Source organism: Toxorhynchites rutilus, chromosome 1, assembly GCF_029784135.1.
Source record: "Toxorhynchites rutilus septentrionalis strain SRP chromosome 1, ASM2978413v1, whole genome shotgun sequence".
In the NCBI taxonomy this organism is placed as follows: domain Eukaryota; kingdom Metazoa; phylum Arthropoda; class Insecta; order Diptera; family Culicidae; genus Toxorhynchites; species Toxorhynchites rutilus.
Window position 1 is genome coordinate 102748728 of NC_073744.1, and position 19917 is coordinate 102768644.

The window sequence follows — 19917 nt, forward strand, 5'->3', positions numbered from 1 at the left end:
TGTTTCGAGCATGCAGTTATGATACTTTCTGATTCTTACTCCACAATCGATTAATACGTTTTTATGTTATTTTATAGCTCTTCATACTTCCATGAATTCAGTTGCTTACTTTTAATTAATAACAGTGAAAAATTAGAATTTCGATATTTGTGTTGGAGTATCAAAAATTACTCTGTTTTGAGGAGGCTGAATTAGATGACTAGTAAAACATAATCACCCTTATCATAGTTTTCGAACGAATAGGATACGTACGCAAATCCCATCCTTGTTTTCGTACGAGCCATCCGCGTTGACGGCATTGAGCTTCGTATTACGGAATGGGGGAGTTGGTATGACAATAAGGGTTTGCAGAAGAAATGAACGCACTTTCAAAATAAAAATTATGAATGAAAATAATTTTTCCCAAATCAAATTAGTACTCTATGCAAATAAAAATCAATTTTGCTTGCAAGTAGTGAAAAAATATCATGCAAAAATAGTGTCTCAAGATAATTTTATATCATAATGGTAAGTTTTGGTGAGAATATTTGAAAATTTATAGAAAATAGTTTAAATTGAGGTCAGAAAAACGTACTTGTAGTAGGTAAATAACGCCAAGAAAAAAATTTCATACAAATTTTAGTAATTTAAAACTGCCTTAGGGCCGACTAATCTGATAGAGAATAGTTGGCGCCACACAAACTGATGTCGTATCCAGATGTCGACACCATTCCGCCGTCAACGCGAATTCGTCGTATTTTCAATTTACAGTCGTACTAGATCAAGTTATTGGTGTACTACATTATCGACATTGTTGACAATCAGGAGGTGTTTACCAAGATGCTAAACTATAGGTGTTTCGTTCTTGACACTTTCATGACAATACGTGAGACGAGTTGCGAGACGTAGCTTTCTGCATTGTTTACTTTTTGTTTGGTTGTGTCGTTATGGTTTCATATCAACTCGCTGAGGAAAACAACTGAAGAAAGAAATAAGCAAATATATATTCGTGAAAAATAGTGTACTAGAGCTGCAATAAGGTATTTATATTACATATTATTCAATAGTTTTGGGGGACAGTGAGGATTTGAAGAGCTTGTGAGTGTGATTAAAGTGCTATAAGTCTAAGAAATCTGTTGTCCAACTCCTCCACAGATAATCGTTCATCTCGCGGTTCTCTATCATGCCAAAATTATATTGTGAATATCTTATTTTCTTCAGATGCCGTATTATTGTGCAGTAAAAGGATGCGGAAACAAGGTCCGCATAACGAAAAACAACCCGGACATTGTTTACCACACTTTCCCCCGAGATGGAGATAGACTTCATAAATGGATACTTTCTGTGGCCAATCGAAGGATTGGAAACCTCAGAAAAATCAAGGTATATGCTCACGTCATTTCCATAGCAGCAGCTACGATGACCGACATCAAATGCGCCATGAACTTAATGGTACGAGGAAATATAGGATGTTGAATTCGAAAGTTAAACCTTTTTTTCTGTCTTATATGTATCAGTATTATTTCCATGTCGAACCGATATAGTGGTTCTCCGATTTTCGTGGAAAGTGGTAGATTTGTTCTTTATTATAAAATATTAGACCCGTCTTTTCTTGTTTTTATTTTATTAGGGCTGTGTGGTATACGTTGCAAATCGTGAATATTGTCACCGGATTAAGGGCATTGTAGTGATGTAGAACGTTGAACTTTTGACTAGTCTGAAATCGATCCACCGCCGCAACAATAAGAAATTTCTCACCGTGCAATTTTTCGAAATGACTGGTATACTCATCGGCAGTGCGGAAATACTCTCGGCATACAAAGCAGCAGCGCAAAGAGGGGTCCAAATTGTGTTTCAGCATACGTTCCACCGTAGTCACATAACGAATTTCCGATAGAAGTCGATTCGCCGCTACCATCTCTTTAATTTCCTTCAAAACTTTGTCGTTTTCAAAATTGCATCCAGCATACGCAGGAATTTGTTTTGCTTTTTGGAAGTCAACTCTGAAAAATCAACAAATATAATCATTCTTTAGCGGAATAAATATATCAAACCGACCTACCAGCGTGATTGTTCTGTTCATGCTGCTCCAGTAGGTTTCGCAACCGCTCCATGTTCAATTCAAAATGATTTGGTCGATTACCATTGGCATGAATTGGCTCATTACGTGTTATCAAATCGTGGTTCATCAGCACCCAGCCCAACTCGTCCATTTTGACACGAGTGTTGCGGCGCAGTTTTATCTCTTCGAAAAGTTTTTCGCGTAGTTTCCGTTTGATGATGCCTCCGTCCTTGATCAGATTGTGCCGATAAATTCTACCACGTACGATTCTATTTCATGCTTTTGCCCTGGTGATAAAACAAAAAAAAATTAACAATCTCTTTTAAATTCTCAATAAAACCACATACGAAAAACGCTGCTTGCTTGGAAAGAAAAGCATTGATTGCGCGGCTAGAAGGTAAAATATACTCAAAACATCCTTCTGCACTGTTTTTAATTCGACCGCTGATTGTAGATATCTGAAAAAGTAGAAGCAATTATGAGAAATTGTTATACGAAAAAATCCAGAAAATTACCTACCTACAGTAAAGCGCGAGCAGCTATTTTGCCGACGAATGCATTTGTCACCAAAAGATATGATATGTTTTGTAAACAAATTTGTTTTTTCACGAGCAATGGCCGAACAGCAATTTTGACATTGCGGTCCACCTATAGTATAGCACCTTGGTGTTTACGTATCGAACGTGTTTAATTTATGATACAAAGTTATCTGAACGTTGGAGTTTATTATTGCGGTTTTTATTTGTGCGGCTCAATAAAAACAAGATATAAAGCTGGTGAGATTTTTTAAAACATGTCCGGACGATTTGTACTCTGAATAACATGATTGTTCGAAATTGTTGAACACAGATAATCATCCGCTAGAGGAACAAGATCCAGCTATTCTAATTGCGGTTTGTCGGCTATCATACTATCGGACATGCAATGCGTGTGTGTTCGCCCTATTCGCTATACGACTAGTCGGTATTTGGCATTGACAAAATCCCTGCTATGCAACCGCCGTCCGGTAGCAGTAGATGACCTTATTGTGTAAAAATTTGCAGCCAGGTTCCGTCGCTATTACGAGTTCAGCCACCGGAACCAACATGTTACTGTGAAAAACTACATAAGTGCAGGTGAACAACGACACCAAGATAAAGGAAACGAGGAAGAGCCAGAATGGGTGTCGGCAGGACCTACCTTTCGCCTGGACACACTCGAACTTTGTGGATTCGATGAAGATGCCTCAATCAACGCCTCGCCAATCGATCCGTCGACATGCTAGCACAAAATCAAGTCAACAATAAAATAATTGCTCAGCAACAATTTTTAATGAAATTCTCACCAAAAACCAACAGACTGATATTTTGCGCCGAATGCTCATGAAAAACAATGTTGAGAATATAACAAAACAAATGCAATAACAGCACAAATCAACCCAACAGCCGCGTTATCCATCCCAACGTGAGCTTCAGTTCCATACCCAATCCATAATGCAGAACGCTTTACTCCGTAAAAAACTGCAGAATCAACGCAAGGCGCTTTGTGATCAGAACAGTCGAATTGCTGCCGCTACCGCTGTGATTAACAACGGTGAACCAAATACAGTTGTGCAGCAATTCGTACAATCGATTCGTCTAAACATGCAACGAAGTTTTTTGGTTCTTAGTCAAACTACTAACCGACCGGTGACAAATATCCTAATGGTACATATTTCTCTGCAAAGCCGACTGCAGGAGCAACTACTCTCCGTCACGCAAAAATTGTGTCAACAGGAACGTGGTCCCATAAGCGCTAGAACTTCTTAGGAAACATCGAATTCTACAGATCAATTCTTACATGTTACGAGAGAACTGGATGCTGTGCAGAACTGGAGAACAGTGCAGAAATGGTTATATTTTGCAACATTCAAATTTAATGATGTTTTGACGTAGGGCTACGTCTAACCGGAAGATATAGGGGGTGAAATGGAAATCTAGGCACTGAACAAGTAGGAAAAAATGCAAGATTTGGAACGCTTATAACTCGAGCATTTCTCAATAGATCGCAAAGGTTTTTGCATCAATTAATAGGAAATATATCTACGCATCTATCATAACGAATAACATTTCATTTTTCTTGAGATAAATAATTGAATAATTGTGAAATATCAAGCATTGTCCAAATGCACTATGTGCCCATTTTTGATTGGTCCATTTTGTGCTCCTCAAATCGTACCGACCAAAACGGGCAACCAGAGCAGCAGCGAAATAGAATGAAGCACGATTGGAAAGGAAAAAGAAAAAAATTAACGAAACATTGGTCGCAGTCTCACACATGCGTAATTCTCTACCAGCCAGTCAGCTTAAAAATCCCCGCCCCGCTGCCGTAACGATCATTCTTTGTGTGGACACCGACTGGACAACATCGTCGAGTGCCTTTCTCAAGGCAAGAGGGCGGAGGTGGTAGCGCTGGAGTAGAGTAGAGTAGAGTTTTTAAAGGGCCTTTCTCAAGGCTAGAGACGAATGAACTGCAAAAGTTTAAAGTCTCTATAATACAATACCTTCCTTCCTTCCGTAACGATCATTCTCATTCAAATCGTACACCACATCGTTTCGCATCACAACACATCAACAAACCAACCCAAGCAGTCATGTCTGGACATGGTAAAGGAGGAAAATGAAGGGAAAGGCAAAATCCCGCTCGAACCGTGTTGATCTGGAGTTCCCCGCAAGGGTAGCTAGGCCGAGCGCGTTAGTACCAGTGCACCAGTCCACCTAGCCGGCGTATATAGTTTCGGCCGCCGAAGTGATCGAGTTAGCTGGCAAAGCTGCTCGCGACGATAAGAAAACCCGCATTCGGAACAGAACACATTCGGTTCGGTGGACATCAAGACAACAGGCAGTTGCAGCGAGTGGCGAGTGGTAAACGCAATCGCAAAACGGCAGCTGGTAGCAGAAGAAAAAAGTTTGTCCTTTATACAAACTGCTTTGGTGGCAAATCCAGAACAAGGCGGCATCGAGGGCGTTCGAAAACCAGGCGTTTTCAAAACCACGAGTACTAAGTTTTCTAAATTGGAACCATTCCATAAAACAAGGCGCTTTTCAGGGCCATTAATCCTTCAAAAAAAAGAGTTTAGGAAATACAGTTCAATGCTTTCTAAAACATTATCCAAAATAATAATAAAACACAAATTGATTTTTTCATAATTTGTTTGCCAGGATCTGATGAGTATGTGAATTTGGCAGTTGTTCTGAGCTTATTGATAGTTGGGGACTTTCCTGATTATTCAATTTTCACCAATTCTTAAATTGTTTCCAGATTGAAAGTACAGTAATTTACAATTAGTTCGACATTTAGCTAATTGGACGGACATGTAATGCGACTTATTTAGTTGGACATTTTTGTAAACATAGAGATCCAAATTATGATCCCACATTGAAAGTCGACACTGTACCACTGTCATCGCAAATGTTCAATTACAGGTTAAAATCGCCTCCAATGCGACACTGAGTGGCGCTTCGGCACGTCGCATTGAATGTAATTTACTGTACAACATGTCACAAAGCTGGATGGGAAGAAATTTTCCAACTGTGAAAGCTGTGGCGAGTGGCAACAAATCGCTAAACAGGAAGGTTTAGCCGAATAAGATGGGGATATCGAGTGATAACAAAACAATAAACTCTTTAGATTGAAGATAATTTTGTGATCCTGAAAAGGACCCTTTTTAGCCTGCATGTGAATCCAACGAGCGAACAAATCGTGATTTTTTTTTATCCAAAATATATATTTTATTAAAGCTCATATGGCGTCAGCCTAACGGGGCCGGGAGTTCAATATTTTGACAATGTTTCTCCGGCACGTCGCATTAAATGTAATTTACTGAACAACAAGTCTCTATAATACAATACCTTCCTTCCTTCCGTAACGATCATTCTCATTCAAATCGTACACCACATCGTTTCGCATCACAACACATCAACAAACCAACCCAAGCAGTCATGTCTGGACATGGTAAAGGAGGAAAATGAAGGGAAAGGCAAAATCCCGCTCGAACCGTGTTGATCTGGAGTTCCCCGCAAGGGTAGCTAGGCCGAGCGCGTTAGTACCAGTGCACCAGTCCACCTAGCCGGCGTATATAGTTTCGGCCGCCGAAGTGATCGAGTTAGCTGGCAAAGCTGCTCGCGACGATAAGAAAACCCGCATTCGGAACAGAACACATTCGGTTCGGTGGACATCAAGACAACAGGCAGTTGCAGCGAGTGGCGAGTGGTAAACGCAATCGCAAAACGGCAGCTGGTAGCAGAAGAAAAAAGTTTGTCCTTTATACAAACTGCTTTGGTGGCAAATCCAGAACAAGGCGGCATCGAGGGCGTTCGAAAACCAGGCGTTTTCAAAACCACGAGTACTAAGTTTTCTAAATTGGAACCATTCCATAAAACAAGGCGCTTTTCAGGGCCATTAATCCTTCAAAAAAAAGAGTTTAGGAAATACAGTTCAATGCTTTCTAAAACATTATCCAAAATAATAATAAAACACAAATTGATTTTTTCATAATTTGTTTGCCAGGATCTGATGAGTATGTGAATTTGGCAGTTGTTCTGAGCTTATTGATAGTTGGGGACTTTCCTGATTATTCAATTTTCACCAATTCTTAAATTGTTTCCAGATTGAAAGTACAGTAATTTACAATTAGTTCGACATTTAGCTAATTGGACGGACATGTAATGCGACTTATTTAGTTGGACATTTTTGTAAACATAGAGATCCAAATTATGATCCCACATTGAAAGTCGACACTGTACCACTGTCATCGCAAATGTTCAATTACAGGTTAAAATCGCCCTCCAATGCGACACTGAGTGGCGCTTCGGCACGTCGCATTGAATGTAATTTACTGTACAACATGTCACAAAGCTGGATGGGAAGAAATTTTCCAACTGTGAAAGCTGTGGCGAGTGGCAACAAATCGCTAAACAGGAAGGTTTAGCCGAATAAGATGGGGATATCGAGTGATAACAAAACAATAAACTCTTTAGATTGAAGATAATTTTGTGATCCTGAAAAGGACCCTTTTTAGCCTGCATGTGAATCCAACGAGCGAACAAATCGTGATTTTTTTTTATCCAAAATATATATTTTATTAAAGCTCATATGGCGTCAGCCTAACGGGGCCGGGAGTTCAATATTTTGACAATGTTTGCTTAGACTATGTTAGTAATATGTAACCGATTACTCGCGGTTGACTCGAGGTTAGTATTACAAGTGTTCTCATAATTGGTATGTCGCAGTCTTCGATGCTCTGTACGTGTGCCCGACACGGGATACTTCCTATTGGGATGCAGCTGACCATTAATCAGCAACGCCCCCCTAGTCTGTAACCCATATCTAGCGTGGTGCGTCTTTTTCACAACAAATCGTAATGAATGTATTTTTTTGCCATCGCTCCCTTTTAACGCTCATTTGTTCGTCTCGTTGGACTCGCCCCTCTGGCTGAGTCTGCCGATTTGTCTCTATCCTGTGAGTGTGTACCGCTAGAGTATAAAACACGCGGACCCCAAAAAAATATCTTATTTTCTTTCAAACCGTAAACCCGTGTGGTTGTACGGCATCGGCATCGTGGACGTAACAAAGGAGGACAAGTTAAGGAAAAGGCAAAGTCTCACTCGAACCGTGCAGTTCTCCAATTCCCTGTTGGTCGCATTCACTGATTGCTCCGCAAGGGTAACTAGGCCGTAACTAGGTCCCGGAGCACCAGTATACCTAACAGCGATTATAGAGCTTCGGCCGTCGGAGTGCTCGAGTTGGCTTGCAAAGCTGCTCACGACAATCAGAAAACCCACATCAAGAACAGAGCAGCTTCGGTTCGGCGCTCATCAAGGCAACAATTCGTTTCAGTGAGTGGCAAAATGTTTCTCCGGCACGTCGCATTAAATGTAATTTACTGAACAACATGTCACAAGCTGGATGGGACCGCGAGTAATCGGTTTCCTATATTATTTACATTAGAATTAAGGAAAAATGTTTATATACTAGTAATACAGTAAGGAGTTCGGCTCCTTTAAACCTATGTAACTGAGCCTGTAAAAATAAACGATTTAAATAAAAAAAAGCTGGATGGGAAGAAATTTTCCAACTGTGAAAGCTGTGGCGAGTGGCAAACGCAATAGCTAAACAGGAAGGTTTAACCGAACAAGATGGGAATATCGAGTGATAACAAAAATACAACACCAAAGGTTCTTTTCAGAACCATCAACATATTCATAAAGAGTAAACAGTAATCTAATCCATTATTCAGGTAGATAGGTAGGTATTCACGTAGGAGAAGCTAATAAAACAATATACAGTCAACTCTCCCTAACTCGATGTTCTGTATCTCGATATTTTCCCTAACTCGATGGATTTCATGGCACCTTCGATTTAACAAGCATTCTTCTCTCCATAACACGATACCTCCCTAACTTGATGCCTCTCTTACTCGATGTGATTTGATTCATTTTTCCATGGATTTTCACCTCCCTAACTCGATTGATTTTCGCGTACATGTTTTTGTGCGTTATTACCTCAGATTTCAATTGCCCTTGAAAGTGAAGACGGAGTGTTCGTGTCATCAAACGGTTTCTTTTCAAGTATGGAAAACCACGAGAAACCTTTCAAGCGAACAATCAAAACGCTAACCATTGCGCAAGGTTTGAGCATCATCGAGCAGGTCGAAAAATATGGACGGAAGGGGTCTGAAGCTGCAAATAATTTCAGTATTGCACAAAGTGCGGTATCAACACTACTCAAACTAAAGTAAAAATGGAATCGGAATGGAAAATTGTATCTAGACCAAAAGCATATAAGGTTGGTCAGAATCGAGAAGCTGGACCGGTCAATGAATTTTTGTCTTGTCAAGCTAGACAAAATAATTTACCCCTCTTCTATTCTTCGGGATATGGCTTGAGAGTTTGTCCAGAAACTGGGAAATCCTAACTTTAAAGCACAACCAACATGGACGGGAGTGATATTCCGCTGGCATAATTAATGTGTCGTGAGCAATGTCGACGGTACAATACCGTTCGATTGCTCAATGTCTTTTAATAATTAGTGCAAAAGGGACCAAAACGTGATTTGCTGTGATCTGATGCCAGATACCGATATACTGGAAAGTGTTGAAAAACCTGAGAAAAACGCTGAAGATAGTAGTTCTATTGAGATGTTAATTCGAACGTTTAATCAAACCTGAAGAATATGTCCGGAATATTGAAATCAACTGAAAATGTTCCTGTGAAACTATTCGAACATTTCTTTGTGATTGAACAGTTCCTGCGTGATCGTTACAATTCAGTTTGAGTAACATACTTAATCAATATTTTCTTTGTTAACCTAGTGCCTCATGCAAGTCGGACTCGATTATATACAAACTCGATTATATATGATTCGATTAGGTAAAATTTAGGACTCGATTGTATACAGTTTGAAAAAAAAAGTTTTTTTTATAATTCAAATATGAATAATTTCAAGAAAAAAAATTAACCTTTCAGCATTAAGGTGAAATTTAAGTGGCTTTTATAAGTACAGTGGGTTAAAAATCGCGATTTTTGAAGATTTTGACTGAATCTTCATCAGGAATTGTTTATATCGATATTGCAGCGAAATTAAGAGAGATAGAAGTTGGGCGTCAAAGAACAAATTGTAGAGAGGTTAGAGAGCTTTAATTTAATTGATAGAAACAATCAAGTTTAGTATGAATCTGTTGATTCATACATACATTAATAATTACAAATAAAAAAAAAACTATTAAATTTTCCACTTCAAAAATGTTTAATCCACTAATTTAGATGTTCCACTACTATATCCTGTACTAAATTTTCTCATCTTTCAAATGAAAGCAACAAAATCGGATTACGTAGCATACTTTTCAATGTAGAGTCAGTTTGAGCCAGAATCAGAATCAGACAGAATCCGAAACAAAGAAAAAGTTCTATAAGTCTGTCATCGTTGAAATTCTAACATATGCGTAGAAGGATTTTTTTCGTGAAATTTAACCGTCTATCACCTCCTGAAAGATTCTGGAAAAAATATTTTTTTTATATGAGAAAGGTGTTTTTTCACTTTAAGGGAATGAATCAAAAATTCAAATTCATACCATAATTGGGACACTTACCCTAATATATGACAATTTGAGACATAAAAAAAATTAGGAAAAAATGTTCTGTATCTCGATACCTCCCTAACTCGATGGTCCCTTTGGATATCGAGTTAGGGAGAGTTGACTGTATTTAAAATATATATTTAACAAAAGCTGTCCCCTTTGTATAGTCCTACGTCACTCCGGTTATGTCCCCGACATTACCCACCCGTCTTTTGTACTATATATTACCGTTCCTCATGATTGTATTTTTATATGTTTGTGGTTTTTCTTAATAACGTGCTTCGTTCCATCATTGTTATATTTTTTATGCAAGCGGAATTTCGATACAAATTCTCACTATCTAATTTATATTCTGCAAAATTGCACCGATTGATTTGTCGTTAGGTTTTCCCATCAAGTTTATTATTATAAGACGATTGTAAATTATAGAAACGAATGTTAATTTTTTTTCGCTTTGTTATTTTTTGACACTACAATCGCTAAATATTTTCTGCAAAACCAAGCGTTAGCATCTTGTATATTGCCTAAAAACTGCCTTACGGAGGTCGGCGCTCGACGAAAAATTCCTCCGGTAGCCTGTTGGACGGTACCCGGAACAGACGTGCTCACTTCGATTCTGGATACAACACAAGTGATGGAGGTTTCGATAGTTTTCGATAGCGTTAGTCTCAGGAGGGTCCGGACGATAGTGGTGGCACCTATTCGCCCAAATGGTCACCCATTCCAATCCACATATGCTTTAGTGGGAAACCACCACCAGCTTCAGTTGCACCAACAGCAGCAACATTTTCCTGTTGTCATCTGCGGGTACAACTGGTCTTTCAGTTCTGCTCAGTGATGAAAGCCACGGTGGTGGTGGCATAATACGTTCGCTTGAGGAAGAGTTCAAGAAGGGCATCGCGCTGCAGGATCAGCTTGAGCGAAAGAAGCTGTCGAAAAAGAATAAGTAATATGATCGAATTCCAAGATCACTAACTTATTTATTAATTCGTAGGGTCGACATTTCTTCAGAATATGATTTGACACTTGAAAGTGTCAAGTCCGATGAGAAAATACGAACGCTAGGAAATATCCAACCTCATAGGTATACCTGATTACTTTGAATGAAATATAAATTGTATCCCATAACATATTTTAATATTTCTCCAATTCATGACTATTTGAATTAAAATAATGTGTAGTAAACAATACGTTCACTGAAATTTCTTTATTACCCTACAAACATGAAATTATTTTTCGCGACCATTGCTGAAATTCATGAGCTTGCTCGATCTTCGTCCAGCAGCCTGTTCGAACATCTCTCTTTGAATGAGTTGATTTATTAATCAACTTTTTTAGAAAAAATTGTAACTTCTCGTTTTGTCAACCTGAAAACAGCTGATAGCATCCATTCAATAATAATGATCAACACTAGACATCCTAATGTATCCATGTTAGGTCTTCTATAATCTTGATTATATCATGTACGGCCGCTTCCTTCTTAGTTCCATCCACGTCGATCTGCAATTTTCAACAGATTTGATTGTGTCAGTCAAATTTCCCTGTAATATTCGAAAAAATTCATAATTCATAATAATCGGGTGGTATTTGTGTGACCAGACCAATTGCATCGCTGACTATGCCAAATAGCACACAACCCGTTGTCGCCGTCGTTCGCTCACCAAAGTTTTGCATCACGAGCGAACCGTGGCGGAATACATTCACCATATCACCGAGATCGCATTGAGCAACCTTTGGTACTTGCTATCGTTCGTCGTCCGTTGCTGCGGCCCTTCAAATAAAAACAAAAATTGTTCGTATTATAAACAGAGATACGGAAATCCTACTTAGCCATCTTTCAGGCAAACAAATAGATTGTTCTGTTATCCGCCCGAGGAAATCACTGTCATCCAATTTGGTTAATAGTCGCGAGCGATCTCCTCAAAATTACCTCCAGCGTGACAGATCGCATCAAATCACCCACCAAAATGAAGTCGCCTGCAAAAACATCATTACTCTGAGGAATCCAAGTGATTGCATTAATCTTGTTTACCCTTGGTTTTATATGCCAACACGTTATTGAAATGGTTACATTCAAGTCGCAAATTCTTATCATCAGTCCACTCATACAATCGTACAGTTGAATTGATGCTAGCTAATAGGGCGCTTGCAGCGTGCATATGTATTAGTGATCTGTTGGGCAGGCAAAAGTGATCGCTCCATAGGAATTATATGGAGCGACAAGATTGAGCTTTGTTTAAATAATTATTTTAGCGAAATAGTTATAAAGATTACGCGCTAATCTATATGAATAACATGCGAATATATGTTTCTTCACATAAAAATATTTACTTTTAGCGTCAAAGCCATACACACGGGGAAAAATAGAAATTTCTGTTTTGGCCATGATTCATATCAATGGAAGCAGATTGATTATTCAAAAATTTTCACAGAAATAGTGCAAACTGCACATTGCGATTGTATAGCCGGATTAGGTGAAGTGTGCTCCCATTTAGGTTTTAAGCTTTTTGCTGGTCTCGTGAAAGAATAAACTATAATGAATATTCGTGTGCAGATATCCTTAATCGGCGGCTAGTTCCGCCAAAAAAGCAGTTGATTATGTTGAAATTAAGGACATTTTCAGCCTGAAATATCAACCAACTCTCAGATATGATTTCCGAGTACCCGAATGCTCTGCGGAGAAGCTAAATACGTTTATAAGAAAATTTATCGGAAACGGAAAAAATCCATCGATTGACCAATTCATGGAAATACAAGGAAGCATTCAAACGTGAGCTCGAGACTCTGTGACTTTGATCTAGGTGCGAAAATGTTGATAATCCTTTTTCTGCCAATTTTTCGATTCCAATCTAATGGGAGAGTCGCTCAATGAACATCGCGAAATAGGTGCTAGTAAACTAAATAATATGCGTTACACAAAAACTCTTGTTCATAAAATAGCTTGCCTAACTGTTTCACAAAGTTCATGTTAGCTCTATGCACTATTAGAATGACCGTAACTCTATTTAAATCATCTACAAGAACGCCGATTGATAAAAATCCGCTTCTGCTGCATAGACACTACGAATGTAAACAAGCGAATGTGTGCCCAACACATGCTCTGCATGTATGTGTAGCAAGAGCCCTATACACGACGGTTAAACTCAATGAGAGAATAGCACGCTCCCTTGATTCCCTTCTCGCTAACTTGAGTGAGGGCTCCATCCGCGTAGTGATAGATGATAATCCTTCCTACTTTGGGTTCCGGTTCCGCTTGATGTACCAGTGCTGTTCCGACGATGCAATAAGTATTCGAGTCGTTACCCAACTTCGCCGGAATCAGTGACATAGTATACTCCGTTTGCATGAATTGATGTGCATGTAGCAACTCGAACGTATTCTGATCGATGATAAGTAGATTGTGAATTTCAACTTCTTGACCAAACTCGGCACTACTGGCTCCTGGCTTAAGCAGTGCCATGTTGCTCGAGTAAGTTACATTTGTCGTCTGAGTTGACGCGCTCTGTCTCGAAGGAGTCAGACCACTCGAGTCCTGAAGATCCATTCGCCCCGTTATAACACCAAACTATTGAGAAGCTTCCAGGTCCCATTTATACCGTTCGAATGTGTAAGTTTTGAATTTCATTAATTGTACCAAGAATAATTGAATATTCGGTTGCAAGAGCCAAACTGTCCTGATACGCTCCGGCATTAAGTGAGCACATATGATTTACTTCCTTCAGGTTGACATTTGAGAAAACCGCTGCCGAATGGTTCCGAACGGCTGGAGCTTTCGTTCAAGACTGAATGTGACAGTGCTGAGGGAAAAGAATGTTATTATTGTGAACATGTACAATTGGCCGTTTCATACCTCTTGTGCTCCGACTTGCCTGCTTCAATTTCGATATAATGAATGTCGCATGCAGTTACACACGCAAGCTGACATGAATTTCACGCGACTACACTAATGCACTCATCATCCGGCGGATTCCATTCACATATCATCGATTCGTTGTCACATTGAATCAATCGTGCTGTTATGGAATAACCTGAATAATTTGGCCATCGATATTCGCACAGTAAAATGTTTGCGGACCACTCAGAAAACCGGGAATTTCCGTTTTTTCCAGACAAAAACTGTACCCAATGTAGGAATCTCAAATGAAAACAAAACAGAAGTGAAAAAATAAAAAAACATCTTTCATCGATGTCGATAAAACAGTTTACCAAAATGAATCTAGTACACAGAAATACGGCCGTAAATGAGGATAGCTTTTTCTTTGACGACGTATCGTATCCGACGAATCAATATACGGATACGGCCGTAAATGAGAATAAGGGTGAATAAAGACGAAGAAAACATATTTTTTGAGTTTTGACGTAGGACTACGTCTTTCATTTCTATACCGGGGTGTAAAACCAATGTTTCGAGAACGAAAGCGTTACGCTGGAGACCGAGATTTTGAGCGTTAATAGCTCTTAAACAACTGAACGAAATGGTATGATAAACACTTCATTTGAAAGATAAAATGTCTACGCGTCATATACTTGTTACTTTTTGATCCAAAAACTTGTTTCAATAGTCTTAAAATTGCTTTCAAAACAGGCTATTGAAATCACCAATCGGTATATAAGCGAGCGCCGCTCCTAAACCCACTCAGTTATGATTGAACAGCGATTGGAGCATGTTGTCGCTGTTGTTGTGAAGCTAATTTCGTTTATCATGAAAACGCTGATGAACGGTGTCACCAAGAGCCTGTTTGTGCACCTAAGGCCAAAAGGGAATCCATCAGGAGGAGAGTGATGCCACGGTTCCGCTTGAAACATCGGAGCAGCCGCCACACACACACACACATACACACATACACGCGCAGAATTCTCGTTGCTATCATCGTTGCTGAAAAATAATCTGCCAGTTCCCCTGGGAATTGAAAAATACATTCATGCGAAAGAGTTTATTTTAATGTTTTCTATCCATATAACACTGCAACCAAATACATTTGGTTTTGTTATTTTTCAATCAATCGCAATTAACAGGAAAGCTTCTGAATATTTTTTTAGCCCATCAGTGGAAATTTTCGTATCCAATATTGGATGCATAACATGCAAAACGGAAAATGTTTCACATCGCGAAAATCAAGTCATTTTCAAGCGATTATTTGCTTTCTACTCATATAATGCTGCGACCAAATACATTTCGTTTTGGATTTTTTCAATCAAGTGCGATCAACGTAAGAATGTAAGAATGTAATGAACGTAAGAATGCGAATGTCTTTCGGCAATTTATTAGAGGTGCAATGAATCTTTAGGAATTCCCGCTCTACGCGCACTGGCAAACAATGTTTACTCAACAATTTCTCAAACGAGAAATGGGTGTTGTGAGAAAGGATTAGCGAACGCGAAAACGACAAACGGGAGAAAGATACGTTCGGAGGTTGAAGGAAATTGGCAGAAAACTTCTTCATTCTATCATTCAAATAATGTGATTCATACCACATCGTTTTGCCAGAAAGAGATTATTAATGTTCAAAGGAGGAATCGAGTCCTCCGAGGAAATTACCCAGCGCAAATTAGAGTCGACTATCGATTGCGGCATTCGTACACAAATAATTTTATAATGCAGTTTCACCAAAGTGATTTCTTCGGATATATTCACTACATCATGTCATGTATTTCATATTCTTCATTATGAAATCCATATCCATGGCACCTATCGGTATCGAATTATCATCGACACCGCGATTTTCGCTAAATGCTCCTTTCAGTTCGGCCTGTAAAAAACTTTTCTGAACTCTAATCCATCAAATTTGGAGCCCTGAAAAGGGCTGTTGATTATATGCTAAGCTAATATAGCACGCTCTCCTCGGATACGATGGGCCAGCTGGATGTCCTTGGGCATGATGTGACGCGTTTTGCATGGATAGCACACAAATTGGTATCTTCGAATAAGCCTCCTGCAGCGTCATAGCCGCGGAACTTTGGAAGCGCAAGTCGGTTTTGAAGTCCTGAGCAATTCCACGATCCAAATGCTGCAAAGGTAGCTGCGGTTCAGCAATTCGGTCGACTTCTGATAGCGATGAATTTCACGCAAAGTTCCCGGTCGATAGCGATGTGGCTTCTCCACCTATCCTGCTACTGGTGCGCTTATTCGAGCTGACTTCGTGTGCCTTACCACCGAATGACTAACGAGCTGTCTGCGAAAGACTAACGAGCTCGAGTCCTCACGGTGCGAGAGTAGAGTAAGAAATGAACGAAAGCAGGAAAGGAAGGAAGGTATTGAATTAGAGAGACTTTAAACTCTGAGAGTTCATTCGTCTCTTGCCCTTGAGGGCGGGAAATTTAACTAAAGGAAAACTAAAAAAAACTATTGCAAAATTCGTTATTCTCGCTCGACTCAGTCTTAGTAACCGCTATGGACGTATGTCGTATCGCCGCACCCTACACGGCTCTGAGGCCAAAAACACAACCAAACAATTGGAGCAGGGAAAAAGCCCATTTTAGTGTGCTTGAAGAGCTTGCTTCTAAAATGGGCGTAAAAACCTGCTCATCTTTTGCTGAAATTAGAAGAGAAAACAAACGTAGTTTTATCAGTATAGGTAGATTTAGTAATTTGACATTAGATCTGATCGAATAAACCTGTATCCTTTAGGAACTAGATGGTCCTTTTTTGCTCGACGGCGTCGTCCGATAGTGCTGTCCTTATGGTGTCTGCAACCTGAAACTTTATTCTTGAAGCATTAAATTTAGGGCATGTGATTAATATGTGTTCCACCGTGAGTCTTCGCCATCAATCCCACTGAGTGAAATGGAGGACAATTCCCGGCCTTTAGAGAAAATATAATATTAGACTAGGAACTGCCGCTCACCCTACCATCTCAAAAATAAGGTGAGAGTCGGTTTCCGGTCCTACGATTATGAAAGTTATTTAAAGAAATAATCCGATTAAATATAATATGAATAAGTGAAAGCCTGAAGACCGCCCTCCGTCCCATCCCTCTTGAATAAGGCGGAAGGTGACTCCAGGTCTTTCGATTAATGAATTATTTTATGAAAAGTATGGTAAATAGTATCAAGAGATCGAGGGCTGGAGCCACCGTCCATCCTACCTCCCTCAAGAATAAGGTGGACGGCAACTCCGGGCCGTTCGGTTTAACTAAAATAATGTTGATTGATATAAAAATGCTGCAGATTAAAGGTTAAAATTATGTAATAGAAGTAATAATTTATTTGTTTTTATTATTACCCTTTGGAGGGCTGGAAACTTTCCTGGTGTGTGTGTTATTTGTGTTAGTGTTATTTTTATTTGGAGTGGAGTGGTATAGAGTGTTAGCATGTGATTGTTGATTGTTGTTATGTGGGTGTTTATTGTTGGTGTGTGTGTGTATGTGTGTTGTTTCTTCCATTTATTTGATTTGTTTGTTCGTTCCTTGTCCGTTTTCGTTGGACTTCTTTGGTTTGCTTGTTTTCCTCATCAGAAGACTTATGTTCTTCAGAAGATATTCCTTTGTTCGAGATTTTCCTTTTATTTTTATTCCTAATTTCAATGTATTCCATTGGATTATCTGATTCCTCTTCGGTTTGCATGTCCTGTCTATCCTCTTCAGATTCTATATTCTTTGGTTCCTCCATTTCTTCTTCTTCTGATTCTTCGGAATCTTCTTCAGATTCATCTACCGAGCTTTCCGTTTCATTGCCTGAAGTAATGGATTGGCTATTATCCTGATTGGGTCTAGCGGAATTACATTGGCATTTGCATTGAGTGCAGCCATCTACTGTTGTTTGAATGGTATTAAGTCTGTCCTGCAGCACACTGGAATAGGTTATTTCATTGTTCTGGAGGTCATACTTTTTCCTAGCTTCGTTGTGAGATATTCCCTCATCTACTCTTATTCTGGTTATGTTGTTTTCTCTTACCCATATTGGGCACGTCCTGTTGGATGAGGTATGATCACCCTTACAGTTGACGCAAAATTCAGGGGATTTACAAATTTTGTTTCCGGAAATATTTATTTTGTGTTCTTTTCCACAGTTTTTGCAGAGTGGAGTATTTCGTCTGCACCGTTTTGTTGTGTGCCCAAAGCGGTAACACTTAAAACATTGCATGGGGTTTGGATAATAATTCCTAGTCCCTGCTCGAAGAAATCCAAAATTTATATATTCAGGAACAACAGTTCCACGAATGGTCAGAATTAATGTTGGTGTGGCTATAATCAAATCATTTTCTTTCCTGGTGATACGCTTTACCTCGATCACTTTTTGATCGGCTAGTTCTTTTAACAATTCGTCTTCCTTTAAATCTAGAACTTCACGACAGGTGACAACGCATTTGCGTTGATTTAGAGTCGGATGGTAAATAATTTCTATTGGGGTGTTATCAATTAGCTTGTTAATTGAAAGTAAATTTTCGATAACATCCTTTTCTCTTACTGAGAGTACATATTGAATTCGGTTTTTATCGTCTCGTTGTGATCTTGCACTTTCTAAGGATCCTGCCTTGGCAACTGTCTTGCTTACAAGAAAGGGGTTCGAGGGGAGGGTATCTTCCCCTGTGGCCCGTAATAGAAGAATTTCAAGATCACCACTCAGTGGGTCAGCCCAAAATGGACTGGTCCGTTGGGTTGGTCTTCCACGGTAACGGTTTGTAGCCCGGCCTCCTGGAGGTCCGGAACTACTGGAAGCCATTTTTGTTGCCTAGCTACACCCAGGTGTAGCCGGCGAAAAAGTCGTAAAATATTCACTAACCAAAGTAGACCATACGACGTGCGACGGGGGACGAAAACGGCGGAGGACAGTAACGGCGGGGGACAATGCCAACGCAGTCACAAGAACAAACACCGAAATCACTTGGCGGAAAAACACTATTTTTTTAAAAACACTTGGAAAAAATCACTTTTTAAATGTCAGTTAAATTAAAATCAATTTGGGATATGTAGTAAAAAATTTTTTAACCTATACCCTTTGGGCGTCCTATCTCTCACTAACTCCTGGTATTAAGAAAGGTTTGGTCACTCACCGATCGTGTTGAAGAACCACTCCTAATACACCACCAAATGGTAGTGGGGTAGCGGGGAAGGGACCGGATACCGCCGACGGCAGGGCAATCGCCGCAGCGGTTCGAAGCGACGAAGCGAAGAAAACCTCTTTTCACACCTCCTGAGCTGCTGATGATTGATGAGTAGAAATTGCGCCAAAATCGCGCGTCACTGGCAGGAAAAACGTAGCTGATGGGACGGGCACAAACAGCGGGACACGCAGGGGGCAGTGAAAACTGCCGGTCAAAGTGGCCAATCCGACCGAACCAACTTCCTGAATGGCCGTTGGGGGCTTCTCGGCTGCTTCCTCCTTTCCTGGTATCCGGACAACTGTTGCTGAAAAAAACGCTATATTTAGGACCGAAATCAGCTTTGAAAAAAGCTATACATTCGGTTGTAGGAGAAAACTTCTATAGTTATTATTCTCTTTTAGAATGGCGCTAAAACATAACCGTTGCGGTCGAGTGTCAGTAGCACCATTGAACGAAAGCAAAGGAAGCGTCATTTTATAAACCATAAAAGTATAGAATCTAAATCCCACCCTTATTATATTCGTGAGTATACAGTAAGCTTATACAACAAAGAGGGTGGGGTTTACATTCGATTCTTTTATGTTTTATAAAATGACACTTCCCTTGCTTTCGTTCATTTCTTACTCTACTCTCGCACCGTGAGGATTCGTTTCATCGGGACTAAGCAGACAGCTCGTTAGTCTTTCGGTGGTAAGGCACACGAAGCGCATCAGCCGCAGGATAGGTGAAGAAGCCACA

General features: G+C 39.7%; 2 long non-coding RNA genes across 2 annotated transcripts; both read right to left on the minus strand.

Annotated features, from left to right (window-relative positions):
- Positions 1-838: 838 nt before the first annotated feature.
- LOC129778237 (uncharacterized) lies at positions 839-2689 on the minus strand. The gene is made up of 4 exons (XR_008743409.1): positions 2561-2689; positions 2389-2499; positions 2042-2328; positions 839-1982 (listed from the first exon to the last, which is right to left on the minus strand). It is a non-coding gene; the product is annotated as an uncharacterized LOC129778237 (long non-coding RNA).
- An 8628-nt stretch (positions 2690-11317) lies between these two features.
- Positions 11318-14302, minus strand: LOC129778231 (uncharacterized). Its single transcript, XR_008743405.1, has 5 exons — positions 13987-14302; positions 12169-13933; positions 11963-12113; positions 11738-11907; positions 11318-11677 (listed from the first exon to the last, which is right to left on the minus strand). It is a non-coding gene; the product is annotated as an uncharacterized LOC129778231 (long non-coding RNA).
- Positions 14303-19917: the final 5615 nt, after the last annotated feature.